Here is an 18,270-nt window from a genome sequence, read left to right as displayed (position 1 = left end):
CCTGGGCTATTGGTGAAGCTCTTTCACTCCCGGAACCAGCAATGGAAGAACTCAAGGAACATGAAGAATCAAAGAAAGCAATGTTACTAAAGGAACAAAATAAAGCTCCAGGGGCAGGTACCAAAGAAATGGAAACATAGGAATTGCCTAAAAAACTATTCAAAATTATCATGTTAAAGAAGCCCAGTGAGCTATAAGAGATCACAGACAACTAGTGGAAATCAGGAAAGCAATATATAAACAAAAGGAAAAGTTCAACAAAGAGATAAAAGCCAGAAAAAAAAAAAGAACCAAACACTTTGTGGAGCTGAAGAATACAATGACTGCACTTAAGGATTCTATAGAGAGCTTCAAGGGCAGACTTAAGCAGGGGAACAAAAAGAAAAAAGAATGCAAAAGAGGGAAGAAAGTCTATGTAGCTTATGAGATACCATCAAGTGACACAATATACTCATTTTGAGAGAAGGAACAGGGAAAGAGAAAGGGGCAGACAGCTTATTTAACAATAATGCCAGAAAAATCCCCAAATCCAGGAAGGGAAATAAACATCCTGATTCAGGATGCTCAGAAATCTCAGAAAGGCTGAACATTGAGAGATCTTCACTGAGACACTATAATCAAATTGTGTAAAGTCAAAAGACAAAGAGAATTTGGAAAGCAGCAAGAAAAAGTGAATTGCCACATACAAAGGGACTCCCAGAAGACTGTCAGCAGACTTCACAGCAGACACCTTGCGGGCCAGAGGTGATAGGATGAAATAGCCAAAGTATTTTTTTTTTAAGCTTATTTATTTTGAGCGAGAGCAAAGGAGGGGCAGAGAGAGGAGAGAGAATCCCAAGCAGGTACTGCACTGTCAGCATAGAGGCTGACATGGGGCTCCATCTCACAAACCATGAGATCACGACTTGAGCTGAGATCAAGAGACATATGCTTAACCAACTGAGCCACCCAGGCATCCCACCAAAGTATCAAAAGAAAAAAAAAAAACCCCGTTAACCAAGAGTACTTTACCTGGCAAAGCTATCCTTCAGAAATAAATGAGAGACAGCGACTTTCCCAGACAAACAGAAGTTAAGCAAGTTCATCACCTCTATATTTGTGTACATTAAATGCTAAGGGCACCTGGGTGGCTCATTCGGTTAAGTGTCCAACTTTGGCTCAGGTCATGATCTCATGGTTTGTGGTTCTGAGCCCTGCATTGGGGTCTGTGCTGACAGTTCAGAGTCTGGAGCCTGCTTCAGATTCTGTGTATCATTCTCTCTCTGGCCCTCCCCCACTTGTGCTCTGTCTCTCTCTGTCTCAAAAATAAATAAATATTAAAAAAATCTTAAAAAATGCTAAAGAAAGTTCTTCAAATTGAAATGAAAGGATGTTAAACAGCAGAATGAACATATGAAAGTGTAAATCTTGCTGGAAAAAATAAATATATAGTTTAATTCAGAATACTTCAATACTGTAATGTTGATGCTTAAATCATTTTATTGCTAGTATAATCATTAAAACCCAAGAGTATTAAAAATAACTATAGCTACAATAATTTGTTAATGGATACACAATACAAAAAGATCTAAATATTGGGATGCCTGGCTGGCTCAGTCAGTAGAGCATGTGGCTCTTGGTCTTCAGGTTGTGAGTTCGACCCCCACCTTGGATGCAGAGATTCTTAAAACAAAATCTTTAAAAGAAAAGATTGTTGTTGTAAATATCAACAATAACATAAAATGGAGGGGAGGGGTAAAAATGTAGATGCAATCAAAGTTATCAGCTTGAAATAGACCTATACTATATGTTTTATATAAACCTCATTGTAACCACAAAGAAGAAATCTCTAGTAAATACACAAAAGATAAAGAGAAAGGAATCAAAGCATACCACTAGAAAAATTCAACAATTCATTCCCAGTCATTTCTAGTTTTGTTAAAGTAGTAATGGGATTGTACATCTAGTTTATTTTCTTATTAATACATGAGCCATTTTTGTAAAGTTTTTAATTACGTTTTATTGAAATTCAAAAATTCTAATTTTCTTTCACAATTCATGGTTCTTACAGAATATATGAAAACAGAAAGAGCCCTTGGGTTTTTGACAGTGAATATTAATCCTATTAGTTTAAGGTTTGTTTATTTATGGGTCATTTTAGGAAACTTCCTTTTATTGAGCATTTTTTACAAAATTTGTTGACAGGTTTAATAAAATGATTTTTTTGTTGTTGTGTATTGTAGGTGATCATACTTGCCATTATAATTACTGATTAGGCTAAAATGAACTTATTCTAAAAATGAACATTCTTGTTTCCACTGAATGAATGAACTACATTTTGTGTATGTATCTCTGTGTGTGTGTGTGCGTATTCATATATATATATTCCTGTTATAAATGTTACAATTTTATTTGCAATTTCTGAAAATATAATCCTAACTAAACAGCTTATTTTGTTCTAAAAGAAAAATTCAACAAATCACAAAGGAAGACAGCAAGAGATGAGGAGAGGAACAGTGGAATTACAATATATTCAGGCTTCAACAATAGTTGAAGCAATTATTGCAATAGTAAGCAATTATTGCTATGTAATGATCAATAATTGCAACAATAGTTGAAGCAATTATTGCAATAGTAAGCAATTATTGCTATGTAATGATCAATGGAGAAGCATAAATTGATTAAATTATTTGATTAAAAAACTGGCTAAATAAATAAAAAAACCAAACAATACCCAACACAGAGAGAGAGAGAGAGAGAGAGAGAGAGAAAGAAAAAGGAGCAGGGAGAAAAGAGAAAGACGAGATAGAAAAGATGCAGTCATGGTAGAATTTCATCAATTTATTCCTGGAAATTGGGGGTTCAAGAAGATTGAGCCTCCATGAACCAGGCACTGAGGTAGGTGCTTTGATCCACATTTTTCATCCTCAAACACAGTGCTGCTGTAAGGGTTGTGTGGGTGGAGCATTTTACTTTCCAGCAAACTGAGACTCTGACATGCTAAGTAATAGTAGTAGAAAAGCTGATTCCAACTCAGTCTGTTTGAATATACTCTTTGTTATAACTTCTCTAAAAGAGCATAAATTATTATGTCCTCCTCGTTTTATACTGAGTTATTGAAAGCCTAATCACACTGCAGTAGAAAGAATTTGGAATTTGGAGACAGAAGGGTTTGTCTGAATTCCAGCTTCATTGTGTTCCAGTTCTTGGACTTTTGTCAAGTTTCTTTGCCTGTATAAATTTATTTCTTCATGTGAAAAAAGTAGGAGAAATGATCTTCACCTTCCAGAGTTTGGGGTTGGATTATATGAAAGCCTTTGAAACTATAAAGTTCATTTTAAATATTGTTATCACTATTTCTCAGTGTCTTGCTCACTTTAACTGCCAGAACACCTATTTGTCAGCAGACATCTCTGGTGTGGTTTTATGCTTTCTCATATAGAACTCAGAGAGACTCCCAATATCTACTCACTATTTCTCCTCCTAGTCCTGCTGCTGTCTGCAAGAGACTTCATACTCTTAGAACAGGTTTCCATCTTCCTGTAGGTTTCAGGCTTCTCAATTCCTTACTGGCTCTCAGACTTGAGGTCCAGTTGACCATTCTGAGCACTTTAAAGGTAGGCAGCTTGGAAACCTTGAAGACACTTTGACTCTCTTTCTTCGTGACTTCCTACAAACTCTTCAAAACATCTGCCTGCTTGAAAAGCTCAAGCCAAGTCCTAATTCCTTTCTGAAGCTTTCTTGACCCATAAGTTCACAGCAAGCCTCCTTTCTTCCGACTTTATGGGTCTCATACCTTGTTTCATGCAGCAGATTCTGGCCCTCCTCTCTACCCTAGTCCAAGGGAAGCATGGTTTTGGATGGCTGGCCTTGATTTACACTATAGATAACATAAGGACTTCTTAGCAAATGTTTACCTTGGGATAAATAAATGTCCTTATGTTATATACCCAGCTCACTCCTAGAGGGATTTCAGATTGATGCGTACCCTCTGAATTGAAATGACAAAGATCTACTAATATTTCTTACATTGAGGAGGTGGAGAAGGGAGGATACATGAAAGTCCCCACCTTCCTCTGTCAGGAAGTAAGTGTATCAGAAGGGNCGAACCACGAGATCATGACCTAAGCGAAAGTCGGACACTTAGCCGACTAAGCCACCCAGGCGCCCCACAGCATATCTAATCTAAAGACTTTTGAAGATCATCATTAGCCCCGTTTACCTATTCTGCTGCATGGAGATCCTTTGTTCTTGCTCTTGGAAAGTATGCTGTGCCGTTTGTTCTTGAACAGAAACCAGAGACTCTGGAGCTGAAGATGGAGACAGCTGTAGGTCCTGGGGAGGCACAAATGATAGGGGAAGAGTGAGAAGAGAAGCACTTACCCACAAGGACAGAGGTCTCAGCAGTACATGAAACATTTGTGTTTTGAATGGGTCAGTGTGTGTGTGTGTGTGTGTGTGTGTGTGTGTGTGTGTGTACATATGTATAAAGAAAGATAAGGATGAGAGAAAGGAAGTATAGCTCCAGGTAAGTCTTTTTCAGTAAGAACAGAAAATTCTAGTGAGAAGGTAGGTGGGAAAAAAAAAACCTGAGTAAAAAATAACAGCTGGCTGAGATTGGGGCTAAGGAGTTGGCTACAGTCTCCTTGAGGTGAAGGTGGGCTGTAAAGCAAGGATAGGAAGTAGTGTATAGTGAATTGAAGATAGGAAAATTCCCTATCCTATTCTACCCCACAGCCAGAATCTTCATGGTCAGTTAAGGGTAGCACTACAGGCTGGAAGTCTGGCAGCTCCAGCCTTCAAGTGCTTTGCAGAAGAAGAGGGTAACCTCATAGTTGATAGTGTTAAAAACACAAGGGGCTGAAAGGCCAAAGAAGTAACCTAGACAAGAGTTAAATCCTCCTCTGAAAAGTTGCCTCCCCGTTTCCTTCTCCTATCCTCCCCACCCTCAAACCCCAGTCAGAACTAGGCCAATTATGCCCAGAAAGTTACCCAGTTTGGCTGCCCACGTTATACTTTGCCTGACTCATTTCCCCCTAGAACTTCTTCTCTTTGAGCCTCATTTCACAACAACCCCATCTCATCTGCTCCTCATCTACCCTGCCCTTTTCAACTCTCTGTGACTTCAGCTGTGACATCATAGATCTGAGACAATTGTCTCTCCCCTCCCACCCTTAGCCCAGATTCTATTCAGTCCAAATGATAATGATGAAAGAGTGAGAAAATACTTTAAAATTTGAGTTTTAATTTCTAGGATTTTTTTGCTGCTTCATTGCTTTCCACCATTGTATTAAACATCCAGTGCTTCTGAGAGACAGTAGGAATGAGCTTAGAAGAATCCTCCTTTAACTTTGAATTTCAAAACAGGATCTGAAAAATTTGGCTTTCAATTTCTTAAAACATTTTTTTTATTCCAGTATACTTAATGTAAAGTGTTCGGGTGTTCAATATAGTNACTATGAACACCAATGTGCATGTATCCCTTTGAATTAGTATTTTTGTATTCTTTGGGTAAATACCTTGTACTGAAATTTCTGGATCATATGGTACTTCTCTATTTTTAACTTTTTGAGGAAACTCCATAATGTTTTCCACAGTGGCTGCACCAGTTTGCGTTCCCACCAACAGTGCATGAGAGTTCCTTTTTCTCCATATCCTAAACAACACTTATTGTTTTTTGTGTTGTTGACTNGGTTCTCTGTTTAAATGTGTGAGATTTTTTTGTTTGTGTCTTTTTTTCTTTTTCATTTTTTTTATTTGAGAGAGAAAGAGGGTGCACAAGTGGGAGAGGGGCAGAGGGGGAGAGAGAGATTCCCAAGCAGGCTTCATGCTCAGCACAGAGCCTGATGTGGGGCTCAATCCCCTGACACTGGGATCATGAACAGAGGTGAAATCAAGAGTCAGATGCTCAACCAACTGAGCCACCCAGGTGCCCCTGTTTTGTTTCCTAAATTCCACATGAGTGAAATTATATGGTATTTGTCTTTCTCTGACTTATTTCGCTTAGAATTATACTCTCTAGCTCCATTCATGAGTAATATTCCATTGTGTGTGTGTGTGTATACATATACATATGTGTATATATATATATATATATATATGTCAAACTATGTCTCCATAGTTTGGGTATTGTTGAGAATACTATGAACACCAATGTGCATGTATCCCTTTGAATTAGTATTTTTGTATTCTTTGGGTAAATACCTTGTACTGAAATTTCTGGATCATATGGTACTTCTCTATTTTTAACTTTTTGAGGAAACTCCATAATGTTTTCCACAGTGGCTGCACCAGTTTGCGTTCCCACCAACAGTGCATGAGAGTTCCTTTTTCTCCATATCCTAAACAACACTTATTGTTTTTTGTGTTGTTGACTTTAGCCATTCTGACAGGTGTGAGGTGATATCTCATTGTACTTTTGATTTGCATTTCTCTGAGGTGAGTCATGTTGAGCAGCTTTTCATGTGTCTGTTGGCCACGTGTATGGTTTTTTTTTTTTAAATGTCCATGTCTTCTGCCTATTTTTAAATTGGATTATTCATTTTTTGGGTGTTGAGTTTTATAAGTTCTTTATATACTTTGAATACTAACCCTGTATCAGATATGCCATTAGCAATTATCTTCTCCCATTGAGTAGGTTGCCTTTTAGTTTTGTTGATTGTTTCATTCACTGTGCAGAAGTTTTTATTTTGATGAAGTCCCAATTGTTTATTTTTGCTTTTGTTTCCCTCAGAAACAAATACCTAGAAAGAAGTTGCTATAGCTGATATCAAAGAGGTTACTGTCTACATTCTCCTATAGAATTTTTATGGTTTCAGGTCTCACATTTAGGTCTTTAATCCATTTTGATTTATTTTTGTGTATGGTGTAAATAAGTGGTCCAGTTTCATTCCTTTGCAGGTAGCTGTCCAGTTTTCCATTTGATGTGATTTGTGATAAATTTGGGTGTAAGGCTGCCATATTGTTCTTTGTTTTCTATTTGTCCTATCTATTCTTTCTTCCTTTGTTCCTCTTTTTCTGTGTCTTTGTGAACTGAGTATTTTATGATTTTCTTTCATCTCCTTTGTTGGATTATTAGTTGTAGTTTTTTTTAGTCTAAGGGATGCTTTATGATTTATAGTTTATATCTTTAACATATTAGGGTCTACCCTTAAGTGATATTAAATCACTTTATGTTTAGTATAAGAATCTTTTTTTTAAAAATTTTCAGTATTTGATTATTTTTGAGAGAGAGAGAGAGAGACAGAGTGCAAGCTGGGGAGGAGGAGAGAGAGGGAGACACAGAATCTGAAGCAGGCTCCAGGCTCCAAGCTGTCAGCACAGAGCCTGACACGGAGCTTGAACTCATGAACCATGAGATCATGACCTGAGCTGAAGTCAGAGGCTACCTGACTGAGCCACCCAGGTGCCCCTAAGAATCTAATAACAATATACGTTCATTTATCCCTTGATGCTTTTGTATTATTGTTATCTTATGTTATAACCCCCCCAAATACACTTTTTTGCTTTAAATAATAAATTATTGTTAAAGGAGATTTAAAAAGAATAAACGGTCTTTTATAATTTCTCATGTAAATACCCTTTCTGGTATCTTAATTTCTTTATGTAGATCCAGATTTCCGTATGATATCATTTCCTTCTCCCCAAAGGACTTTTCTTTAAATTTCTTGCAGTGTAGATCTCCTGGTAGTGATATTTTTTAACTTGTGTATGTCTCAAAAAGTACTATTTCTGAAGATTTATTAAGTGTAAATATTTAAATTATTCTACCTTCCTTTATAGCTTTGTTTGGACATTTGTTCATTTTTCTAGTTTAACAAGTATTTCAAAAGGATTTGGATGATTTGGATGTCTATAACATAATCAGGAGAGGCTGTATGACCTCCCTCCCCCATTAACTCCTTGGGCAGGAAAGAGCTAATTAACTCCACAGGCCTGGGTTTCTCATTCCCTACATATTCCAAAGAAAGCCCTGTTTTAGGACTCCTCCTTGGCTGGCTTCTGGGAGATTTCTCCAAACCCTTGGAATATTCTGCCTGACGAGAATATTTTTGTAGACTGAGGCTTTGAGCTATGATGGACTAGTTTTACCAAGTAAGTATATATTTATGGTGAATAGCCTGCTTTTGATCTGGAGAGGACTTGAGTCTGAGTAGCTGAGGCTGGTCTTATAGGCACTGCATGAGACTGACCTTCAATAAAAACCCTGGGCCTCATAGCTCTGGTGAGCTTTCCTGGTTGGCAACTCTTCACGTGTGTTCTCACATATCATTCCTGGGAGAATTAAGTGTGTCCCCATGCAGCTCCGCTGGGAGCGGACAACTGGAGTCTTATGCTTGGTTTCTCCTGGATTTTGCCACATGTGCTTTTTCCCTTTGCTGATTTTGATTTGTATCCTAACCCTGTAATAAACTGTAACCATAATTAGGACCACTTCTGAGTCCTGTGAGTCTTTCTGGTGAATCATCAAGCCTGAGGGTACTTTTCAGACTCCCAACATAACCCCCCAAATGTCAGCAGTTTAAAACTGGAAAGTTTTTTTCCCCTCACATTACTGGTCCTTTCTGGGGGGCTTACGGTAAGGGCCCTACAGTGTATCATCCTCACTCAGGTAATCAAGCTGAGGAAGTTTCTTCTTCATGCTTTAGCAATTTCTGATTTAGCAAACCAGAAACATGATGAATTGTGCCTGCTTTAAAAAACATTTTCCTTAAACATGTAAATTCCACTTATTTATTTATTTTTATCTTATTTTAGAGAGATCATAAACAGGAGAGAGGGGCAGAGGGAGAGACAGAGAATCTTAAGCAGGCTTCACCCTGAGCATGGAGCCCAAGATGGGGCTGGATCCCACGACCCTGGGATTGTGGCCTGAGCAGAAATCAAGAGTTGTATGCCCCACTGACTGAGCCACCTAGGCACCCCCACTCATATTTCATTGGTTCAGACACGACATAGGCATTCTTAGCTTTGTGGTGGTTCAGAAATTCCCTCCTATCATGTGGTTACATAGAAAACTGGAGTATTGGTGAATAGCATTGCTAATTTCTTCAGCATTTGCAAGCTAAGGAAACTGGGAAAGTGCAATTTCATAATATTCCAGCAAGTATAGAAATCAAAGAAGAAAGTGGGAGTTAAGATTTGTTAAGAATAAGATTTTGGTGCACAGACTATGTAGTTCCTGAGGAGGAAGAGAGCTGGAAGCCAGCTTACAAGGAAAGTGGGCTTTAAGAAAGGAATTGATGGGTGGAAAGTTACGTCAGTATACTTGGACATGTTGTTGAAAAACACAGCAACAGAAATAAGAGAAAGATTCGATAAGTTCTGCTAAACTGCTTAAAATCTATGTTTGAAAACTGAAGTAAAAGATTTACATGTTTTGTTAAAGACTAAAAGTATATGAGTCGGTTCATCCATGCCAAAACGTCTCAATCATCTTTCTAAAATAGGAAAAGAGGTATCACCAGGATAGGGGTTTCATTACCAAACCAAACCAAACAAAACAAAAAAACCCAATGAGATATCCTTATGGAATGGGTATCAGGGATAAAACAATAATGAAGAGAGATCAGGAGGTTGATGTTAACGTTATTTATTTTGTAAATGTTTATTAAGCATCTGCTGTGTCTTGACAAGTAGGATAGAAACTGGGAGTAAAATAGCTACAAGTCTTTGCGTAGTTCTTTTGTAGTTAAGCAGTGGTGTTTGTTTGAGCTATGCAGTAAATATAAATGTTAATCAGGGAGGAGGTTAATAGAGTGGTCGCTGTTACAGTAACAAAGCAATAGAAAGGATATGTGGACAATTATGGAAAGGAGGAGTCTATTCTGTTCAGAAATCCCAATAACAAAATGCCATGTATGTTTAATTACTTGAGTTATGTGTTTTAAATGTTTATAGTTCAGGGTTTTAACTGGTGTAATCTGTCTACTGTAGCAGTCAACAAATATTTTCTAAATCCAGCTAGCTTCTGAACAATCCCAGCTAGTGAGGCTGAAGACAATTTATGCTTGCAATTGGCTCTAGCAGGTCAGGCTAGAGCTCACTAGGAATGCCTCAAGGGTATCCCTTTTCTTTTTTGTATTTCTAATGCTTTTTGCTGAGAAGAAGCTGAAGACAAAGTGGGCAGCTGGCCAATTTCTTCAGGGGTCTCTAAATGAGGGAGGCTAAAGTTCAGCAATTGTTCCTGAGTTTGGACACGGGGGAGAGCTCCTTCCACAAATTTTCTTTAACTAAGCTTCCTATGATCTGTCAGAGGAGGCAGAAGCTGCTGGAGCCTGAAGAGACAAGTGTAGTTCGCAGTAACAAGACCCCAAGATACCTGGCAGAATCTCACTTCCCATTCATCTCTCTCTATGGCTAATAATGCTCCATGGGAGCACAGTTGCTTCTCCCCAGGACAATATTCTAATGTTACTGTGGATGCAGAGAGTGCCAAACAAACAGAAGAGCCAGAGCCAGAGAAGGCGGCTGACTGGAGAGGTTCAGAGGCTTCTGGGCATTGAGGCAGACTTAGGCAACCCACTAGAGAGGTCAGAAGAGCCAAGGGCCTTTCTGAATAATTATCAATGGCTGAGGCTCTGGAGGCCCAATTTCCTTTACTTGAGTCATTCTCAAAGTGTAGTCCTCAGACTAGATGCATCAGTACTAGCCTACCAAGTTTAACAAATCAAGTTCTTAGGCTCGACCCTGAACCTACTGAAGGAGAAACTCTTCAGGAGTAGGGAGTGGGCAGCAATCAAAGTTTTAACACATGATTCAGATGCACGCTAAAATTTAGTTACCACTGGTGTAGTTGGTTTTGGGTATTTTTTGTTTTTTGTTTGTTTTGGTAGGATTACCAAGCACACGGTGGGATGAGGTGAGCTATCTATCAGCTATTGGGTTCAGGCAAAAACTGCACCTTTTGCATTTATTTTGTGCTGATCTTATGGCTTATTCCTTTGAGTTCTAGGATGAGACCCTGATGGTCATCTCTCACAAGCTGGTCAGATTCCAATTAATTCCATACTCTTTGGAATGTCCACTATTTGCTGAGGTCATGTTAGAGACCACGTGAAACAGAAAGTTATCATTAACCTTAAAGGTGTGATTTAAGAACTATAAGCAAAATATTAGAAACCACCAAAAAGGGAAGGATTTTATCAGTAGGCTCAAATCTGAATATTCAGGATAGCATTAAAGATCCCTTGCAGGCTGGTCCTCATAATTATGGTAATGTAATCTTCCTTGGTGCTAAGATGCACATTTTTTGTATTTTAGTGTTTCTGAAATACAAGTGCATCTTACAATTCATTTAACATGATTTATTCTGCTTGACAAAAAAATAGCAATGAATAGTTGGTTTCAGCAAATGACAACTTAGAGAGGAATATATTAATAATATCACAGCACGAATGGGCTAGACAATGTGCTAAATGTTATGCGAACATCTCATTTAATTCTCACAACCAACCTTTGGTAGGGCATGATTGTCACATCCTTTTTCTAGGCAAGGAAACAGGAGAAAGAGAAGTAGCCTGCGTAGGGTCTCAAGGCAGATGAAGAGCAGAGCTGGGATTTGAGTATAACTGTGTTTAATTCCAAAGTTCATCCTCTTAATCCCAAATGTCACATGTCCACATCTGTCTCCCTTTACTAAAGTGTTTCTTTTTCCAGGAAGATTTTTTTTCTTTTCTTCCTCAAACAGTGATCTAGACAAGGCAAAGTCAGATAGGTATCTTTGCTGTGAATATTTTCCTGACCATCTGATAAAGAATGATTTTTCTTCCTCCTCAGAACTCCTTTGTCAATCTTGTCACACTGTTGTAATATAAGTTACTATGTTCCATTGTAGCTGTTAATACAGCTTTCTTTCACACAATATCAATGTATTAAAGGAAGAAACACTGTTTTACTCATCCTTGTATTCCCAGAGCTCAGTACAGTGCCTAGACAACACGCCTTACTAGCTGAACTGCATGAACAAATGTGTTCCTTCTACTTGACTTGAGATATAGAGAACGTTTACAGACTTTAAAAATATCATTTATTAGGGGAAGGGGGGTGATGGGCATGGAGGAGGGCACTTGTTGGGATGAGCACTGGGTGTTATGTGGAAACTAACTTGACAATAAACTATGAAAGAAAAAAAAGAAAAAAAACAAAAAAATAATATTCATGAAAATACAAAAAATATCATTTATTGAGTACAAACTGCTGACATACTATTAGCTAAGAGCTTTACATGCTTTATAAATGTCTTGAGAAGAAATAAGATAAAGTAAGACATAAAATAGCCTGTGGCTCATGGTAGAGACTCAATCATATTATTATTTTTATTATTAACATTTTTAACTGCAAAACTCACTAAACTGAGTTGCAAAAACCGACTAAAGTAGTTACTATGATTATCCCTCTAGATAAGGAAAGTAATAGAGGGTTAAATAACTTATTCATGGACAAATACACAATAAATGTCATTTTTTGAGCCCAGGTCTTTATATATTTATGAAGAAAGACCCAGGTTGTTTATATGTGTATATAATATAATTTTATATGATACAGAAAAGAGCAACACCTGTAATGTAGGCTTGATTTAAGTGTCTGTTAGTTTTTCTGTACAATCACGCTCTGCTGCATACCATTCTGGAACTACTGAAGTCCAGCTTTTCTTATTACTCAAGTCTTTTTTAACCTCTTTGCCCCCATACCTGGGAGACCTGAAAGAAAACCTGGATAACTTTTCTCTGGTTTTGTCTCTCTTCAGAATTGATATTCTTCTCATGTCTTTCTGGGATCTTTATAGCAACTCTCTTTCTACTCCAAGCCATGGCTTCTGTGACATTGGCTGTCAAAACTCTGATTTGAGGGGCGCCTGGGTGGCTTAGTCGGTTAAGCGTCCGACTTTCGCTTGGGTCATGATCTCGCGGTTCGTGGGTTCGGGCCCCGCGTCAGGCTCTGTGCTGGCTGCCAGCTTGGAGCCTGGAGCCTGTTTCGGAGTCTGTGACTCCCTCTCTCTCTGACTCTCCCCTGCTCGTGCTGTCTCTCTCTCTCTCTCTCCTAGAAATAAATAAAAACATTTAAAAAAAAACAACAACAGTCTTTTTAAAAAAAAAAACAACAACTCTGATTTGAAAAAACAAAACACCTTCCAGTAATCATAACTTGTCATTCTGGAATTGTGTCACGAGGAGGCAGTGGTATCTTAGTCATTTGATCTGAACCAGCTGGGTTATTTACTCTCATGCCTCTACAATTTATAACTTTGAGCTCTGCATATCTCATTTACAAAAAAATGTAAATCTGTTGCAGTGGTTACCCTGACACTATTTTTAAAATATGATATTTGGAATTAATGTTAAAAAGGAATTATTTAAATGTTAAAAAAGGTAGTCAATGGGGTGTGTGGGTGGCTGAGTCTGTTAAGTGTTTGACTCTTGATTTCAGCTCAGGTCATGATCTCAGGGTTCTTGAGAACAAGCCCTAAGACTGGCTTTGCGTTGAGCATGGAGCCTGCTTGTGATTTTCTTTCTCCCTCTCTCTCTGTCCCTCTCCTGCTTGCACTCTCTCTTTCTCAAAATAAAAACATTTAAGAAAGGAAGTCAAAGTATAATTTTGTATTTTTCTCTTAACTCTTAGGTTATTCTAATTACCTTTAATTTTAGGTTGTATTAAAAGAAGAGAAAAAGAGATAAGAGAAGAAAAAGTACATGGGCTTTATTCTCAGCTATCGGACTTGCTCAGCCAAACTCCACATTTCTTAGACCTTCCTAATTTGCTTACAGTTTGTGATCATCTCTATCTTGTTTCTATCTCAGGTAAAAATGGCTATGCCACTTGTTGGATCTGATTAATTTAATTAGAGGAGCTATCTTAATTTTATTTCCTGTAACTTAGAGCCCCTGCTGTATTTCTCAACAATAACTGGAGTTGTGTGACCTCATAATGTCATTATGCTCCAGGGTTACAGGAGCAGCCTCTAATGCCAATTTATGTAAATCAAAATAAGGCATTTCTCTGTTCAGTTCAGTGGAAGAATGAAATGTCACCTTCCTTTTTTTTTTCCCTCCAAGAACAGAGCAAATGAGCTACAAGTGATGTTTGTGTGTGTGTGTATGTGTGTATGTGTCTGTGTGTGTCTGTGTAGACGCACAGATATATGAGAGAGAGAGATGGGATCGAAAGGTATATGATATTTCACTTGCATGTTTCGTATATATTGGTGTATGTGTTTGAGACAGGCAAGATGAAAAGTAGATTTTAGATTTAAATAAACTTTAATCCTTGCTCTTTAACTACCTTTCAATTTATAGTTACAGTGTTTGGGAAAATTACTTAATTTATTGAAACTTGACTATAAATAAATTTAGAAGGAATTTTTTTCTCCAATCCTCTAATTTTAAAGTGGTTGGATTTATACCACGAATGCAAGAATTTTCTAATTCAAGCTTTAAAAATAGTTTATTTAAATCCACTATTGAAATTTTAAATGAAAAAAAATCCCACATTATCTCAGTGGATGCAAAAAGACATAAAATTCATTGATTATTCATTTATAAAGGTCTTTGCAAACTGGGCATTTTTTTTTTGACGGGGAGTGATAGTATGTGCTTAGTGGGGGAAGAGGCAGAGGAAGAGAGAGAGAATCTCAGTCTATATGGGGCTCAGTCTCACAACCATGAGATCATGACCTGAGCCAAAATCAAGAGTTGGACCCTCAACCACCTGAGTTATCCAGGCACCCCAGATCATATGGTACTTCTATTTTTAATTTTTTGAGGAACCTCCATACTGTTTTCCACAGTAGCTATACCAATTTACATTCCCACCAACAGTGCAAAAGGGTTCTTTTTTCTCCACATCCTGGACAACACGTGTTATTTCTTGTGTTTTTGATTTTAGCCATTCTGACAGGCCTAAGGTGGTATCTCACTGTGGTTTTGATTTGCATTTCCCTGATAGTGATATTGAGCATCTTTTCACGTGTCTGTTGGCCATCCGTATGTCTTTTTGAAAAAATGTCTATTTAGGTTCTCTGCCCATTTTTCATTCGATTGGGGGTTTTTTTGGTGTTGAGTTATATAATTTCTGTATATATTTTGGGTATTAACCCCTTATCATATATATCATTTTCAGATATCTTCTCCAATTCAGTAGGTTGTCTTTTTGTTTGTTGATAGTTTCATTTGCTATGCAAAGAAAAAAAAGAAAGCTTTTTTATTTTGATGGAGTCCCCATAGTTTATTTTTGCTTTTATTTCTCTTGTCTTAGGAGACATTATCTAGTAAAACATTACTATAGCCAAGGTCAGAGAAGTTACTGCCTGGCATTCATCTAGGATTTTAATGGTTTCAGGTCTTACATTTAGGTGTTTAATCCATTTTGAATTTATTTCTGTGTATGGGGTAAGAAAGTGGCCCAGTTTAATTTCTTTATATGTTGCTGTCTAGTTTTCCCAGCACCATTTATTGAAAGAGACTATCTTTTTCCCATTGTATATTCTTGCCTCCTTTATCATAGATTAATTGACCGTATAAACATGGGTTTATTTCTGGGATCTTTGAAGAGCATATTTTTTAAGCCTTTTTTTTTTTTTTTTTAAATGTTTTATTTATTTCTAGGAGAGAGAGAGAGACAGCGTGAGCAGGGGAGGGTCAGAGAGAGAGGGAGTGACAGACTCTGAAACAGGCTCCAGGCTCTGGGCTGGCAGTCAGCACAGAGCCCGACGCGGGGCTCGAACCCACGAACCGCGAGATCATGACCTAAGCGAAAGTCGGACGCTTAACCGACTAAGCCACCCAGGCGCCCCTGAAGAGCATATTTTTAATATATGCTTTGAAGATACTTTAAAACTAGGAAAGCAGTAAAGAATTTTGGAGCTATCATCCCAAAGAAAAGAAAATCTAGAGAAGCAAGCTCAGCATTTGGGAGTCTGTTTTTCTCATAAGTGCATCTTGAAGAGGTCCCTGAGAATGTGAAAAGTTGTTTTGACAGTTTCCTAAAGTTAGTGGGAAAAATGGGATTCAGGGATCACCAACGGGGTGGGTTGGAGCCTTAAAGAGCAATACCTTGAATAAAAGTGGATTGAAAGTAGCCCAACTTCATAAGGACTGAAGCCCAGCTTTATCAGCCCCTGGAATTACATGAGAATGATTCAGGAATGATTCATGTGAATGCCCATGGCTGTCTGAAGCCCAGCTTTATCAGCCCCTGGAATTACATGAGAATGATTCAGGAATGATTCATGTGAATGCCCATGGCTGTCTGACAGAAGCTAGTGAAAATTTTCTCTGGAGGAAGAGAATACAAGCCAGAGCCTTAAATTATTTCTATAATTTTCATCGTAACATCCTGTTCTCAATACAGAAAAAAACAATATGAGGAGATAAAAACTGGAGACAGTAGAAACAGATCCAGACACATAACTTTATTTATTTATTTATTTGTAGTTAACAAATGTTAATTTTTTAAAAATAGTTTATTGTCAAGTTGGTTTCCATATAACACCCAGTGCTCATCCCCGCAAGTGCCCTCCCCCATGCCCATCACCCCCCTGCCCCTCCTACCTACCCCATCAGCCCTCAGTTTGTTCTCAGCATTCAAGAGTCTCTCACGATTTGCCTCACTCCCTCTCCCCAACTATTTTTCCCCTTATTCACCCTTACGGTCCTCCATTGAGTTCCTCCTAATCCTCCTATACATGCAAACATATGGTATCTATCCTTCTCTGCCTGAATTATTTCACTCAGCATAACACCCTCGAGTTCTATCCATGTTGCTACACATGGCCAGATTTCATTCTTTCTCATTGCTATGTAGTATCCCATTGTATAGTAAACCACACCTTCTTGATCCGTTTGTCAGTTGATGGACACTTAGGTTCTTTCCATGTTTTGACTATTGGTGAGAGTGCTGCTATGAACATTGGGGTACATTTGCCCCTCTGCATGAGCACTCCTGTATCCCTTGGGTAAATTCCTAGCAGCAGACACATAACTTTAAAAAAAGTAAACAAAAATATTTATGGAGATTAAAGACAAGATTGAGAATTTTGGCATAATATTTCTGGAAACAATAAAAAAATCTAAGTTAAAGTTCTGGAAAATTCAATGGCTGAAACTAAAGATTTTGTTTTTAAAAAACTTTTTTTACACTCTCAACCATAGGTAAAACATGGAAAGAGCCTAAGTGTCCATCAACGGACAAATGGATCAAGAAGACTTGGTTTNAGAGAGGGTGATACAGAATCTGAAACAGGCTCCAGGTTCTGAGATAGTTGTCAGCACAGAGCCCAACACAGTGCTCGAACCCATGAACCATGAGATCATGACCTGAGCTGAAGTTGGACACACAACCAACTGAGCCACCCAGGTGCCCCAAAGATTTTGTTTTTTATTTTTTTCTTTTATAGTTTATTGTCAAGTTGGTTTCCATATAACACCCAGTGCTCATCCAAACAAGTGCCCTCCTTACATGCCCGTGAAACTAAGATTTTAATGGGTAAGTTTGAAGGATATTAGTATTGAGGAGTATACTAATGACTTATAAGTTAGATAAGAAGAAAATATATTCAGTAAGACACAAAAAGAATAAAGAAAAAAATGAGAGTATAAAATGCTAATGTATAGAATGGGAAGGATAACATAAATTTACATGGAATTATAAAGAAGGGAGAGAGAATGAGGTAATATATATGAAAAGAGGGCAATATGTAAGATAATGGATGAAAATGTTCCAAACTAAAAAAGTATATCAACTATAAATGCTGGAAGCCCTATAAATAAATCCCAAGTATGTTAAATGAAAAGAAAAAAATGCTGATTGGAAGAGTCACATACACCCGTATGTTTATAGCAGTACTATCAACAATAGCCAAATCATGGAAAAAGCCCAAATGTCCATCGGCTGATGAATGGATAAAGAAGATGTGGTACACACACACACACACACACACACACACACACACACACACACACACACACATTGGACTATTGCTTGGCAATAAAAAAAGAAATCTTTCCATTTGCAACAATGAGATGGAACTAGAAGGTATTATGCTAAGGGAAGTAAGTCAGTCAAAGAGAAATATCGTATTATTTCACTCATGTGGAATTTAAGAAACAAACCAGGTGAACATAGGTTAAGGGAAGGAAAAATAAGATAAGAACAGAGAGGGAGGCAAACCATAAGAGACTCTTAAATACAGAGAATAAACTGAGGGTTGCCAGAGGGGAGTTGGGTGGGGGGGGGGGGCGGGCTAAATGGGGGATGGGCATTAAGGAGGGCACTTGGGATGCGCACTGGGTGTCA

The 18,270-nt window shown here is 37.9% G+C and overlaps 1 protein-coding gene and 1 long non-coding RNA gene across 4 annotated transcripts in view; one reads left to right on the top strand and one right to left on the bottom strand.

Moving 5' to 3' along the window:
* LOC144222711 (uncharacterized) overlaps positions 1–5,266 on the bottom strand; it is a 27,790-nt gene extending 22,524 nt beyond the window's left edge. Inside the window, exons 1-2 of one of the 3 annotated variants that reach the window (XR_013332465.1) lie at positions 4,972–5,266; positions 4,202–4,314 (exon numbers count right to left, since the gene is read on the bottom strand). This is a non-coding gene — a long non-coding RNA (uncharacterized LOC144222711). The remainder of the gene's footprint in view (positions 1–4,201; positions 4,315–4,971) is intronic. The other 2 variants (XR_013332464.1, XR_013332463.1) reach the window with 2 other exon arrangements.
* LOC144222709 (olfactory receptor 5BS1-like) overlaps positions 1–18,270 on the top strand; it is a 146,205-nt gene that overhangs the window by 24,701 nt on the left and 103,234 nt on the right.

This window comes from Crocuta crocuta, unplaced genomic scaffold (genome assembly GCF_008692635.1).
Source record: "Crocuta crocuta isolate KB4526 unplaced genomic scaffold, BGI_CrCroc_1.0 scaffold30, whole genome shotgun sequence".
NCBI lineage: Eukaryota > Metazoa > Chordata > Mammalia > Carnivora > Hyaenidae > Crocuta > Crocuta crocuta.
Note: the sequence above shows the minus strand (reverse complement) of the source record. Positions and strands in the feature narration are given on the sequence as shown.